Raw genomic sequence first — 13,673 nt, forward strand, 5'->3', positions numbered from 1 at the left:
GCTTGCACAGCAGGCCAGATCCAATGTTTTAAAAGGTTATATAATAAACTGTTCCAGAAAGAAAGAAAAATGTATTGATAAATAATGGACGCTTGTGGGAAGGGTGAATTCAAACAACACCACATTGTTTTAGAAACTGTGAGCAAATGGCTGCGATAAAGCTGGTGTCTCAGAAAACAGCTCAATTTCCACAGCTAACTGAATTGCTCAATTTCAAGATTTTCTTTTATTCTCTTGTAGTCGGGGACATTCCTCCAAGGGAGTGTGTAGGCAGAAATGTTATTTTTTCTAAAGAAGAGATTGAGATCTGTATTAGCTTTTCTTAAAGTGGGACAGCCACAGTTCGCAGGCCATCATGGATTCAGATCAGAAAGCTTCACACAATTTTCATCTTAGTGATCACCTATAGTAAGAAACGTGTTTACTGTTTAATCTCATGGTAAGTAGTCTGATCATGCCATCATTTAAAAGAGTTCCACTTCCCACCCCATGTTTCAGGCCAATTCCTGTGTTGGATATTGCCAGCAAGGTATTTAACAAATGTTTCTTGCTCAGATTGGAGGAGTGGGCTGACAATTATAACATATTGCAGCAATCTAAAGAAGGGCTTTAAGAGAGGGCTTAGTAGAATGGACCATTGCTTCATCATGAGTACCATTATGGAGACATTATTCTAGGTTTGGGGACCAAGTTTGTATGTGGATTTCATAGACCTGGAGAAAGCATTTGACACGACAGAGAGAAACATTTTGTGGTGTAAGTTAAAAAGTATGTAGGACCCCACATGGATTATGAAATGTTATCCAACAGTGTTATGCAGACCTCTCTGCGACTATCTGGTGTACAAGATTGGGGAATTATACATTGTGTTTCCCTTGTAACAAAGGTGTACAACAGGGATGCCCATTGGCCCCATTCTTAGTTATGTTATTCCTTTCATACTTTGATCCCAGTACTTCTCTTAGGAAAGTTAATCCACTGTTTTTGAAAATTATATACTACTCCACTCCCGTATTCATGTACGATAAAGCTATTTAGGACTTAACCCCCGGAGGGCTCCTACTGAGAACGCTGTATGCAAGCAATTCTTTTAGGAATCACAATCTGAAATTAGGTAGGACTAAAGCAAAAATCATGGTGTTTGAGCAAAAAGGGAAAGATCACAGATTTTTTTTAAAATTAATTTTAAATTGAGGAGGTAAACTCACTCCTTTTTGGGGCTTCTCTTTTTAGAAGAATAGTGCCTGGTGCAAACATGTTAAGAATACGTTTACTTCATTAATGATGCCCCGAAAGGACATCATTAATGCTCGGTTTTCTTTAACAATTTTATTTTTATGTTTGGGTTGTATAGAGTGGATAGGTGCATGGCGCTATATAGACCAAAATTCTGTACCATGATTTTATATGGTTAGTGAGATTTGGGGATGTTATGTCCTGGAGGGGTTGCACAAAGCATTCCTGTGACAATTAGCAGGGATCCCTGCTGGTACACCTGATAGTGCCTTAAACATGGAATTGGTGGTCTCTAGCATGGAAGTGTTTGACCCAGTAGAGGTTCTTAATTTAGTTTTTAAAGGTACATATGGGAGTCTCTGCTAACTAAAATGTGAACAACAGCATAAGTGAGATTGCAGAAACCCCTGGCAGAGACAATACTTGTGTTATGTTAGGGGCTGTAGGGTATTCAATGACTGGAGAGTGTATCATTGCAATATATTTAAGTTTGTCACATTAAATAAACCTTAAATAGCTCTTAAAGCAAGAGCTTGCCAGATAAGGAGAGAGATAGCTAGTCAAATATACATAAGATGTCCTCCTTAAACTTATATATGGACCTAAGCACACATGCACATAGACAAGGAGAAATGTGTGAGATAAGATGTCCAGTATGTAGGAGGTTGATGCTAATCGTACATTCAAATGTACTCAATAAATAAAGAAGGTGGTCAGGGGAAGCATGAAGTGTGTTTGTAAAATGAGGAATGATGAGTATTTGTTTCACATCTTCTTAATATGTTGTTGTTGTTCTACTTTGCATAAGCTCTAGTTAAGACCTTATTTTTCTTAAACCATATTAGGACTTGTGTGGAAGTTATGATTTATATAATTAACTGCAATTATCAGTTTTCTCGTCTAAGGTGTATTTAATATGTTATAGCTGCCCTTACATGAATATACATTGTTTTGAATGTTGAACATTGTTCAGAGAGAAACCTGATTAAATAAATATTCTGATATCAAGATGTGTCTATAATAAATCGCTGAACTGCACTCTTTCTAATTGAACATTTAAGCGTTGCAGTATTAGTAGTTCTGTGGCGTAACTGAGAATGAATTAGAACCAGTACTCTCTTCCACATGTTACCGTGAGTTTGTGTTAGCCCTCTGAGCCTGTTTCCCAACATGTCCTAAACTTGCCTTCCCTTCTTTCCATGTCTATCTAGGTCTAGTTCTTAGCTGTCAGGTTAGACTCCTATGTATTGTGTCTTTTTACTTTAAAACACCAGATGTGTGTTGAAAATCTTTCCTTAAATTTCGTAAACCAATGCTATATTGATGCTAGTGAATTTGGAATCACACACATCTTTATTGGCATGTGAGAATGTAAACTAAACACACTGATGTGGTACATTGGAATTGAGAATCTGAAATAACACACATTGACATGTGATGTATTGGTGAAGGAGAATATCATAAAACAAACATCGGCACATATTATTTGGTACTGTAGGATACAAAAATCACAACCACTGACACTGGAATATCTGACATAGGAGAATGCAAAATTACACACCTTAAACATGGATTTTAGCACAGGGGATGAGAATGTGAAATCACACACATTGACACATGATTGTTTGACAGTAGGATTCGATTTACTGATACAGGGAAAGAAAGGATCACCCACACAGACAGTGCTTTACAAGCATATGTGAATACAAATTCACCCACACACACGGAATGCGATGTATTCATATTCACACACACACACATACCCCCACACACACATGCAATATGATGTATTCACATATGGGAATATAACATTGTATATAATCTCCTGTAGTATTTTAGATTAAAGAGAATATGAAGTCCTAAACAGTTTAATATCAATGTGTTGGTGAAAGATAATGGCATATCACACAATCTCCTGTGGGATATTTTAAGTGGAGTAGAACACCAATTTACTGTAAGGGCACACGTGGCTTATTGGCAAAGGAGGACAGGGACATGGAGTATGCTTGAGAAGATTTCAATTGAGAGTAGGGGTTGCTTGTGTTTCCGTGCAGAGGGGACCTGGCCTAGCAGTTCAGGCTGGGCTGCTACCATTGGTGGCAGTACCAGACTGATTTGCATATGGCTGGACCCCTTTTGCAATGGCGCAGATGCGCTAAAAAACGGTGGTGTTGAAGGTTGCCCAGAGCAACACCAGTGGTACAGAGTCATTCAAAACCTTCCACCCATCACTTTTGTGGTCACCGTTTAAGATATGTGGTTAGTTTGTAGCAGGAATATATGTTTTTCATCAACAGGCCAAAGCAGCAAAATGTTAATTAATTGGGGAAACTGAACTTTGTTTTGGCTCAGGAGAACACACAATGAATGATAGACTGACTTGAAGTGTTGGTAGCATAGACTATAAACACAGACAGAGATCTGTATTTGTTTAGTGGTGAGAAGAAAATCAAAAAGAGGCTCAGCTGATTTTTGTCATGCAGGAAAATACAAAAATACTGACAAGTCCAAATAATTGTTTGTATGAAGAAGAACATCAAATAACCAAATGATCCCATGTGTAATTTTTAGTGCAGGGGAATTTTCACAGATGCCCTCAAGAAACCACAACAATGAAAGACAGGCCGAGGTATTTTATTTAAAAACATATTAGGGCCTTGCTAAGGATTGGCAATTGTCACGCTCTCTCGTTCATTTCTTCCCTTGGTCTCACACCACCCTAGCCCAGATGTCCATAAATCTCATGACGGTCACTAGAGATCAGTAACCACTAGTATCTAAAATCCAGCTAGGTAGTGGTGAGCGCCTAAAGGCAACTGCATTGTCTCCGTTACTCCCTCTGGGGTCTTACAGTTGGTTCATAAACAGGGGGTCCCACAAAAAATATCCCAGGAAATGGTGCCTTAAAAACATCCAGGTCTCACTTATTCTTTAAATTTTGTGCCTTCATACTCCTTGCCCTGATGTTCTTTCCTTCCTTCAACTCTCCTTTTTCTCTCCCCTTCTCTTCCTCTGTCCCTCCAATGTACTTGTCTCTACTGTTACTCACCACCTCCATTTACAACTCTCCAGTGTCCTCTCTTTGGTTCTCCCCTCCCTCTACTTTCTGCTACTCTCCATGCTACCACTCTTCCCTCCACTTCTCTTCAATCTACTGTTCTCCCCTCTGCAATGTTGCACTCAATTATCCTCCCATCTGCTCCCCGTCCCTCTAATACTCTTCTCCTACTACATTGTCATGCCACTACTGTCTTCTACACTCTTCTACCATGCAATACTACACTATCCTTGCTCTACTCTCGATTGCCAGGCTACCCTTCTCTCATAGTCACCCACCTTCTACTCTCACATTCACCTTTCTCATTCACTCCATCTTACGCCCCCTATTCTCACACTTAAACTCAGTCAAACTCTTCACTCATCATGCACACACTCTCACATCCAGGTACCACTTTCTCTTACCAACCAATTTCTCATCTTGCACTCCTCTGTGATTTACTGCACTGTCAATCGTACATCTGGACTATTGGTCCACATTCTATTTTCTTGACTTCATGCGTACAACCCACACTCCTCTGTTCCATATGTCTCTTTTATTCTCCTCTTCCCCCTCACATTGGTTCAAGTACCCACCTTGTTCCCATGCCAATCTTGGTCTTGCTCGTTCCCTGGGGTTGGGTCATACAGGTACACGGCTTTAAAGCACTTACTATGCCCCTCTACACTTTTTCAAGTGCTGGCCCACCAGAGTTTTGAAACAGAAGCCCATTCAGGTGGTCTCGAGCATCTTGTTTGCCAGCCTGACAAATACGGCTCAGCTGGCTTGGAGTTCATCACCACTTTTCTCACAGGTGGGTTATGTGTTGCTTCCTCCACTGCAAGGACTTCAAAGCGCCGAAGTCTGAAATGGAAGAAAGAAAACACTGCCCATGTATTTATTTATTTGTTTTGACATGTATATAGCGCACAAAACCCAGAGGTATCTAGCCGCTTTTAAATTAACAATATGGTTACATTAAGTGCTTCAGATTACAGAAAAGGAAACGTAACAGGTGAATTACATTGTGGAATGTGCTAAAGGTATTACATCATGCGCCGAGTGCAAAAGAGAAGTACATGGTGATCACATCCATTGGGCCTGACCCTATGTTGCCGGGTGGCAGCACCACACAGATGCAAAGTCAAATCAATGGCAAATATATGATACCTACCCCATGTTACAGGGCAGCAGCAACACACAGATGCAAAGTCAAGTCAGAGGGCAAATACAAGGTGCGTACGCCAAGATGCAAGGCGGCAACATCACACAGATGCGAAAGTCCAGCAGTGGGCAAATAGAAGGTGCCTACCCCATGTTGCAGGGCAGCAGCAGCGCACACATGCGAGAGTCAATCAATGGGCAAATACATGGTGCCTACCCTATGTTTCAGGGTGGTAGCAGCATACAAATGGGAAAGTCAATCAATGGGCAGATACATGGTGCCTACTCCATGCTGCAGTGTGGCAGCAGCACGCAAATGCAAAGGTCAATCTATGGGCAGATACATGGTGCCTTCCCGATGTTGCAAGGTGGCAGCAGCACACAGATGCGAAAGTCCAGCAGTGGGCAAATACATGATGCCTACCCTGTATTTGAAGGTGGCAGCAACACACACATGCAATAGTCAATCGATGGGCAAAATACATGGTGCCTACCCCATGTTGCAAGGTGGCAGCAGCACACAAAAGCAATAGTCAACCATTGGGCAAATACATGGTGCCAACCCCCTGTTGCAGGGTGGCAGCAGCACACAAATGCGATAGTCAATCAATGGGCAAAATACATGGTGTGTATCCCATGTTGCAGGGCGGCAGCAGCACACAAATGCGATAGTCAATCAATGGCAAAATACATGGTGCCAATCCCATGTTGCAGGCAGCAGCACACAAAAGCGATAGTCAATCATTGGGCAAATACATGATGCCAACCCTATGTTGCAGGGCGGCAGCAGCACACAAATGCAATAGCCAATCAATGGGCAAAATACATGTTGCGTACTCCATGGTGCAGGACGGCAGCAGCACACAAATGAGATAGTCAATCAATGGGCAAAATACATGGTGCCTACCTCATGTTGAAGGGTGGCAGCAGCAAACAAATGCGATAGTCAATCAATGGGCAAATACATGGTGCCTACCTCATGTTGAAGGGTGGCAGCAGCAAACAAATGCGATAGTCAATCAATGGGAAAAATACATGGTGCCTACCCCATGTTGCAGGGTGGCAGCAGCATCCCAGGCATCCCAGGTGGGGGGTGTACACACAGCATCACAGGTGACTAGGGGAGGGGCTACACACAGCATCACAGGTGACTAGGGGGGTACACAGAGCATCACAGGTGACCAGGGAGGTGGTCGGGGTACACACAGCATCACATGCGACCAAATGGGGGCTGGGGGTGCACACAGCATCACAGGTGATCAGGGGCGTGGGGGCACACACAGCATCACAGGTGACCAGGGGTGGGGTGGGGGTACACACAGCATCAGAGGTGACCAGATGTGGGGTGGGGTACACACAGCATCACAGGTGGCCAGGGGGGCTGGGGGTACCCACAGCATCACAGGCAACCAGGGGGAGCGTACCTGAAGCAGACAGGGAGCAGACAGGCGCCTTGGATGTTGGTGGCCGGTTCCTGCCTCCCGGTTGCAGTGATTGGCTTGAAAGCCAACTGCAGCCAATGGGAAGGGGGAGCAGGGCCAGGCCAAGACTCAAGAACAGATGCAGAAAAGAAACACCATCTTGGAATGCCCCAGCACAACGAGATTGCCCAGTTTTAAAGGCAAATGTGTGAAAGTAGGCAGGAAATGTAGACAAGGTGCAGCTTCAGATGGATTCCTTGTTGAGCACAGTAAATAGTGCAGTTTAAAGGAAATAAATCATTTTTTGCAAAAGGTGATGCTGTGCCATTGTGCGCTGAGCAAAAAACACCAGGCTTACCCCATTGGTCTGAAGATGGGGACTGCAGCAAAGGGGAGGCAGGTGGAAAGCCTCACACAATCTCCTCAGAAGTAACATGCATATGGAAACAGGATGGAGTGAAGGGGCCTAGATGTGGGCCTTGGATGTTGGTGGCCTGCTCCCACCTCCCGGTTGCAGTGATTGGCTTAAAAGACAACTGCAGCCAATGGGAAGGTGGAGCAGGGCCAGGCTAGGACCGAAGAACAGATGCATAAAAGAAATGCGATCTTAGAATGCCCCTGCACAATGAATTTACCCAGTTTTAAAGGCAAATGGGTGAAAGTAGGCAGGAAATGTTCAAAATACAGCTTCAGGTGGATTCCTCGTTGAGCACGGCAAATAGTGCAATTTAAAGGAAATAAATCATTGTTTGCAATTAACAACAGGCTTACCTTAGTGGTCTGAAGATAGGGAGTGCAGCGAAGGTGAGGCAGGTGGAAAGCCTCCAAGATCTCCTCAGGAGTAACATGCAGATGGAAGCAGGATGGAGCATGACTGGCTACAATGTGTATGGGGTGATCAAAATTGCAACTTTGCTTTTAAAGCAGGGCGCTTGTAGAGGGGACAGAGACTGCCTTCCAGCAACTCCCTGACCGTGCATCTGGGGCAGGACTGGCTCTGGCCCACACCTTGGTAGGCCTCCGATTCCAAGTTTCGAGAGGTCTCCAGACCACCTTGCCAAGGTCTGTTCCTGACCTTTTCACAGAATATAATATCACAGAGAAAGATCTGTAATTATTTGGGTAAAGGAAAACAGAACATCCTCAAGAGACCAACTTGATTTTTTAAGTGGCACCAAACAAAATCACAAAAGTGACTGAAATTTGTTGGACCACCTGACAAATGGATCCAGTAGCTCAGCTCTGTAGCTGATTATAAAGAAGGTGCAAGGGACTTTTCTTGTGTATTACTGGGGTGTTATTAGAGACATGTGCAGATTCATGCTTCCAAGTTGACCCAAATAACCAATGCCACAAACTATCTTTTTTTGTCTGCCTGTCTACTACTATTATCATTTTCCATGTGCTCACCACAACCAAATCTGAACCACTCACTCCAATTGCCTTTGCTTGAACTGACCAGAACACCAACTCACAGTTTGGGATCCTACTTTTTATGCTGTCATTCTGACATGTTGAAGGTATTGAGGTAAAAGTGTCCTTCAATGAACTACACGTACTTGGTGTTGGGTTATTTTTATGGATTGGTGTTCTCTCATATGTGTGTCAAAGAGGTGTTCCCTGTTTGAGGAGTCAGAAATGAGAATCAGACACAAGTTTGCAATGTTCTTTGTTAAAAACCTTTATTGAAAATCAAAGGGGTTGGGAAAAATACTCTGACCCTGCTCTAGAGGAATGTCCCTAATTGAACAAAAGCTAAGGCTCTGTCTATTTCAGGATGTCAAAAACAAAACTGCCATGTGTCCAGTGTTCTACTCTGATCCTCACACTACAAAAGTAACTCTCAGTTCAAAGAGGGAAGTATCTTTAACCTTCTGTGGTTTGGAAAATGTGTTCATAAACGAAGGATAAAAGACTTAAACAAACATGTCTTCAAGGATAAAGTTCTTGGTTCCAGAGTGTAGTTCCCTTACCCTGCATTCTTCTTTACTCCTTGAGATTTTCATACACCATAGTTCTTTTGTCCTTTTTTGCCTGAGTACAACACTTGTGTAAAAACTGTTTGACCTCACAATCTTCGGGCCTCTCTTAGCCAAATACAACACTTGTACACACAATTTGCTTACCACAATCCTCTTCATTTCCCTGGTATACTCTCCTGCCAGGACTTCTGTTTAATACAGTTGAAATTTCCTGGTGTACTCTCCTGCCGGGACTTCTGTTTCGCTTCCCTTGAGACTACCTGGTGTACTTTCCTGCCAGGACTTCTGATTCACTCCACATACTTGTGTCTGCCCTTTATACTCCCCTGCCAGGACTTTCATTTGGGTTTATCAACTGCAAACAAAGTTGTCTGTTTATAGTATTTGATGATGCATCTTCCTGACATATTATCTTCGTGCTGCTTTCTATGTATTGACACTGTGTACATTTACACATTAGAAAGGGGTTTATTTGTGACTCAAATTCCCTTATTTGAATATGTCCATTTGTTTTCTCTTTCCCACTTATGTATCTTTAAATTGTTCACACTCAGGGTGGTCTCTGATATGGCCCGGTGTACCGTTGCTTTACGGAGGACTCACCGGTTTCTGTAGTCATCAGTATCCTCTCTTGTGGTTGAACGGGTAAGGATTCCCATCTGCTTCTCTCTCGCTGTCTCCTTTCCTTCATTTGCCGGTCCTCAGCGGCTTCCTCTCCACACCACTGTTGTCTTCTTGCATCAGTTAAGCAAAATGCTGTTACCCTGCCTCTGTGAATGCCTAAGAGTTATTTTCCCGCTCCTGGTGTACTTGCAGTGACCCTTTGTTCAGCAATTCCTTCTTTCTCTGCTCTGGTGGTGAGCCACCTGACTCCACCATTCCAGTCCTGGCTTCTCAACTTCCTGCTTCTCATGGAGAGGTGAAGCCTTCTTTCACCAGTCACCACAGCAGCTGCCTTCCATTCCCTAAGCGCCAGCAAAAACTAGAGCGCTCACTAGGATTGCAGTCTCTTTTGCTCCACATTGCTTGATCCTTCTACTTTGTCCCAGTATTTTGTGAATTCTGGGAATAGAAGTCCACTGTGAATGAGTGACAGGTTGGAGGAGGTCCACACAGTGGAGATCGTATCTATGCTTCCTGCCCCCCTGCACCTTGTAAATGCATCACATAGAGGAAAAGTGGAAAATGGAGGTGTAAAAGCAATATGCCTCACATACATGTTAACGATTATTGTTCGGGCTCCATTAAGAATGAGACTGGCAGTCTGGATTTCCTGACTGATGTTGGAGTTTGTTCCACCAACCATTACATCTTTCAGCAGTTCAAGTGCTAGTGGTTTCCCCTAATCAAGTGTCAGTGTATGAAAAGATGACTACTGCTCTGCTGCACTAACGGGATGAATAGTGGCTGAAGTACCAACTCAGCCCCAATACCATTAAACGAGCAATCATCATAAAGTTGAATCAAACACCCCTTGACAGGTATTCCACATTTGCCATTTGGGGGAGGGCAGGCGTTACTCTTCCAGAAGGGTGTGAACTGGTAAAGAATCAAATGAAACAATTATAAAGCTGTGGTACCAACATACAAGAATGTCCAGCTAAATCTCTAAAAAATAAGAGCTTCATTTTAACGAATAAAAAGTCGGATAACTAATAAAATACTACTGACCCCACCCTCTAAAGGAATACAGAAAAATCATATTTTAAGTTAAAGGTGCACTCTGACTTGATAGAAGTGTGTGCTTAGTCAAATATGTTAGCTGCAACATTTTAAAGTTAATGAATATGTCTTTCAAAAGACAGAGAATAAGGCTGACTAGGGAGAGAGTACCACTTCAAATACCATTTATTTTTCTGGTTTCAACAGAATCAAACCATGTTTTTAAGACGTTAAGCCGCACTTTTGGCATTGAGTCTAGGTTGAGTTGGGGAGGAGTGGTGATGAGTTCCAAAGGAATGGTGCTGTTCAGCAGCGGGGATGGCTTGTCAGTCAAAAACATTGCGAATGCAGGTAGTGTTTGTTCAGCAGCACTTGAAGAATTGGCATTCTTGGGTATGAAGAAGCAGAGATGTGTCTTTGTCATCCAGCGTGCAAGACTGCATTAAACTGGCATTGTTGCACTGCGGTTTCAATGGCTTGGAGCTCAAAAAAGTTAGTCAGCAGGCAGGTGGTGTTGAAATGAATACGAGAGAAGACTTGACAGGTCTCATAGGTGGGACAGTGGAGCTTCAGCATCAGCTTTGAGCAAATCTCAGAGATGCTGAGGTGGTCCTCCGTTAAAATCGAAGATCACTCCAGTGGGTTACTTGCAACAGTTTGGACCACATCAAAGGTGCCCAAACCAGCATCGAGTTCAGAGATGCAGGTAGAAGCAAAGGTTACTCTCTTTGTTTTTTGGTTGCTGAAATACCAAATCCTGAATCTCCAGGATAAGGTAAGCCCTTGCTCCTTGCTTTCCTAATCAAGAAAATGTGTAGAGAGAATGTGCATGGGTCTGCCATCTCAAGTGAGCAGGATCCTGGGTGGCAGTTTTTCAGTTGCAGTTGTAAAGAACTCATGGTGGCAACAGTAAAGACAGATGCAAGTGATCACAGTCCAAGGGTGTTTATTAAACTGTATAGGTAGATTCGAACACCTAATCTAAACCTAAATCTAAGATGGAAGCAAGTTCCGGTCATCAAACAATAATAAGGCAGTCCTAGTGGTGTCTTTGTCAAATAAAAGGGCCTATACCAAAAACATATTGCCAATTCTTATGCTAAATTTTATTTTTATTTATTTATTCAATTCTTCTAATGAGTCGAATGCCCATAGGCTTCAAGGTGCACAAAAAGAAGTGTGGGATAATGTCCATAAGAAAGAAGGAAGTGTTCACAAATAATAAGTCAGGATGCAGTAGTTTTGGTCTCCCTAGCCCACGTTTTCAGCATGCGACAAAGTAGGATTTTGGAGCACAGCACACACTCGAGCTTTGCCAACACAAGCCAACAGTGCCGCTCTCAGCCATCGGGGCCTTCGGTTGTTAAGTCTCTTTTCTATCAAAAAGTCTCTTGCCTCTGTAGACTTGATGTGTCAAAAATAATAAACAAAAAGTTCCTTTTCACAAGTACGTTGGGTGATGCCTTTTCACCCCTGGAAACCCCTCTGGAGGGCTCAGATTCATAAACTGTTCTTAATGATATCATGTTTGTCGGTAGTTATGTTTTCTTGCTTCTGAGGGCCTGACAGGTTCAAGGTACCAAAACCAGAGTTCAACAAAAGTTCTAGAATTCTTCTCTGGTTGTACTTGCGTGATAGCACTTCACTTCTGGGTTCCCCTCTTCTGGGCCTAGACCCCTCTCAAATATCAGCTTCTCTTTGTCAGGTTCACTCTGGCATGGCATGCATTCAAAGGCTTTCCCTCTTGTATTTTTCTTTGTTGCATTCACGGGTCAGTGGGTGCTGGCTTCTCACCCTTAGATCTCCCCTCTTCCGGGCTCAGATCCGACTTGACTGGTCGCCTCCCTCGGTCAGCTTCACTATGGTTTTCAATGCAATTTTGTTGCTGACATTCATAAATCTTAATGTCTTTTCATACAATTTACTGTGGACATCCCTCATCCGGGTTCACTCTTGTCAACATACTGTATTTCATAACTTTAGACTTCGTCCCCTCTTTATCAGCATCCCTCTTTCGGGGTTCACTCTTACCAATCTTGTCAATCATGCCTTTTTCATTCAACTCTTACAATGTGGGATTCGCTTCCCTTAGCTTCACAATCATCTGTTGGTCAAAGACTTTCGGCTGTACAGAGGATTTTACTAGACCCCTGTATGACCACTTTGACCCCATTCTCGCCTTTCCCAAGACCTTCTGGTAATGGTAGTTTCAACAATTGGGTAATGGCCTGAGTTTCCTAAGTGCACACCCACGTGGTGCCAGACTCCTCTGTTGCTGGTTTTCCCCCTTTTAGAATCAATAGCTCTTTATGCTTTCACAGTTCAATTAGCCGTTTGCTACTTTTCGTTCAGCACAGTTTGGTTTATCGACTCTCCCTTTGACTAACCGGCTGTGATGAACCACTTGGCTTTCCTTCTCTTTGGAGTCAAGGTTGGTGCCACTGAGACAAGCGCCTCTCCCCGGTTTGGTTATCAGCGGAGGAGGGTCTCATGTACCATTGACATCTGCTGCAACACACGCTGTCTATTGTTCGTGGTCTTACAATTCCTTCTGCATAGGTTTCACAGGCCTTGGTCGGAAAGGGCAAGGTTGTTTCTCTTCTTGTCGCCCTCTCGGTTTGCGCCATCTTTCTCCCCGTCTTCAACTGCCCTGCTGAGTTAGTGCTCTCATCTTGCCAGAACTTGCTTGTATTGCGCTCCTGTGCTCCAACTTTTATCCGTATGGGGAACAGAAAGGGCCATTAGGTGTGTGTGGTTCTAATACATTGCCTGAGTTTGCCTCATCTTTGGATTGGGACATGTCAGGTAAACAGTTTTAGCATTTGTCCGTTGTCTGTCATAATGTAAGGAAGTGTTTGGAATGGAAAAGGAGGGCGGTAGAGTTCCTGAGAATCCTATGGGGTAGGATTGAGAAAAGGTGTTATACGGGATTATAGCCCTCGTACTAGGGGTTTGGGTACATTCAGAAGTGTGAGATTGGTAGGGGTTGTGGAATGAACAAAATTGACCAGAGTTTTTATCATGACCTGAACAAGGGGGATTGTGGGAATGGTAGTGTATTTTCAATGCAGTATACTGGGGTTTCGGGAATGAATCATCGAAGGGACGAGAAGAAGAATGACTGGGAGTATTCAGCTAGGAAACAGGGAAATAGGGATTCTGTGGAATGTG

Source organism: Ambystoma mexicanum, chromosome 5p, assembly GCF_040938575.1.
Source record: "Ambystoma mexicanum isolate Mex_15411 chromosome 5p, UKY_AmexF1_1, whole genome shotgun sequence".
NCBI classification, from domain to species: domain Eukaryota; kingdom Metazoa; phylum Chordata; class Amphibia; order Caudata; family Ambystomatidae; genus Ambystoma; species Ambystoma mexicanum.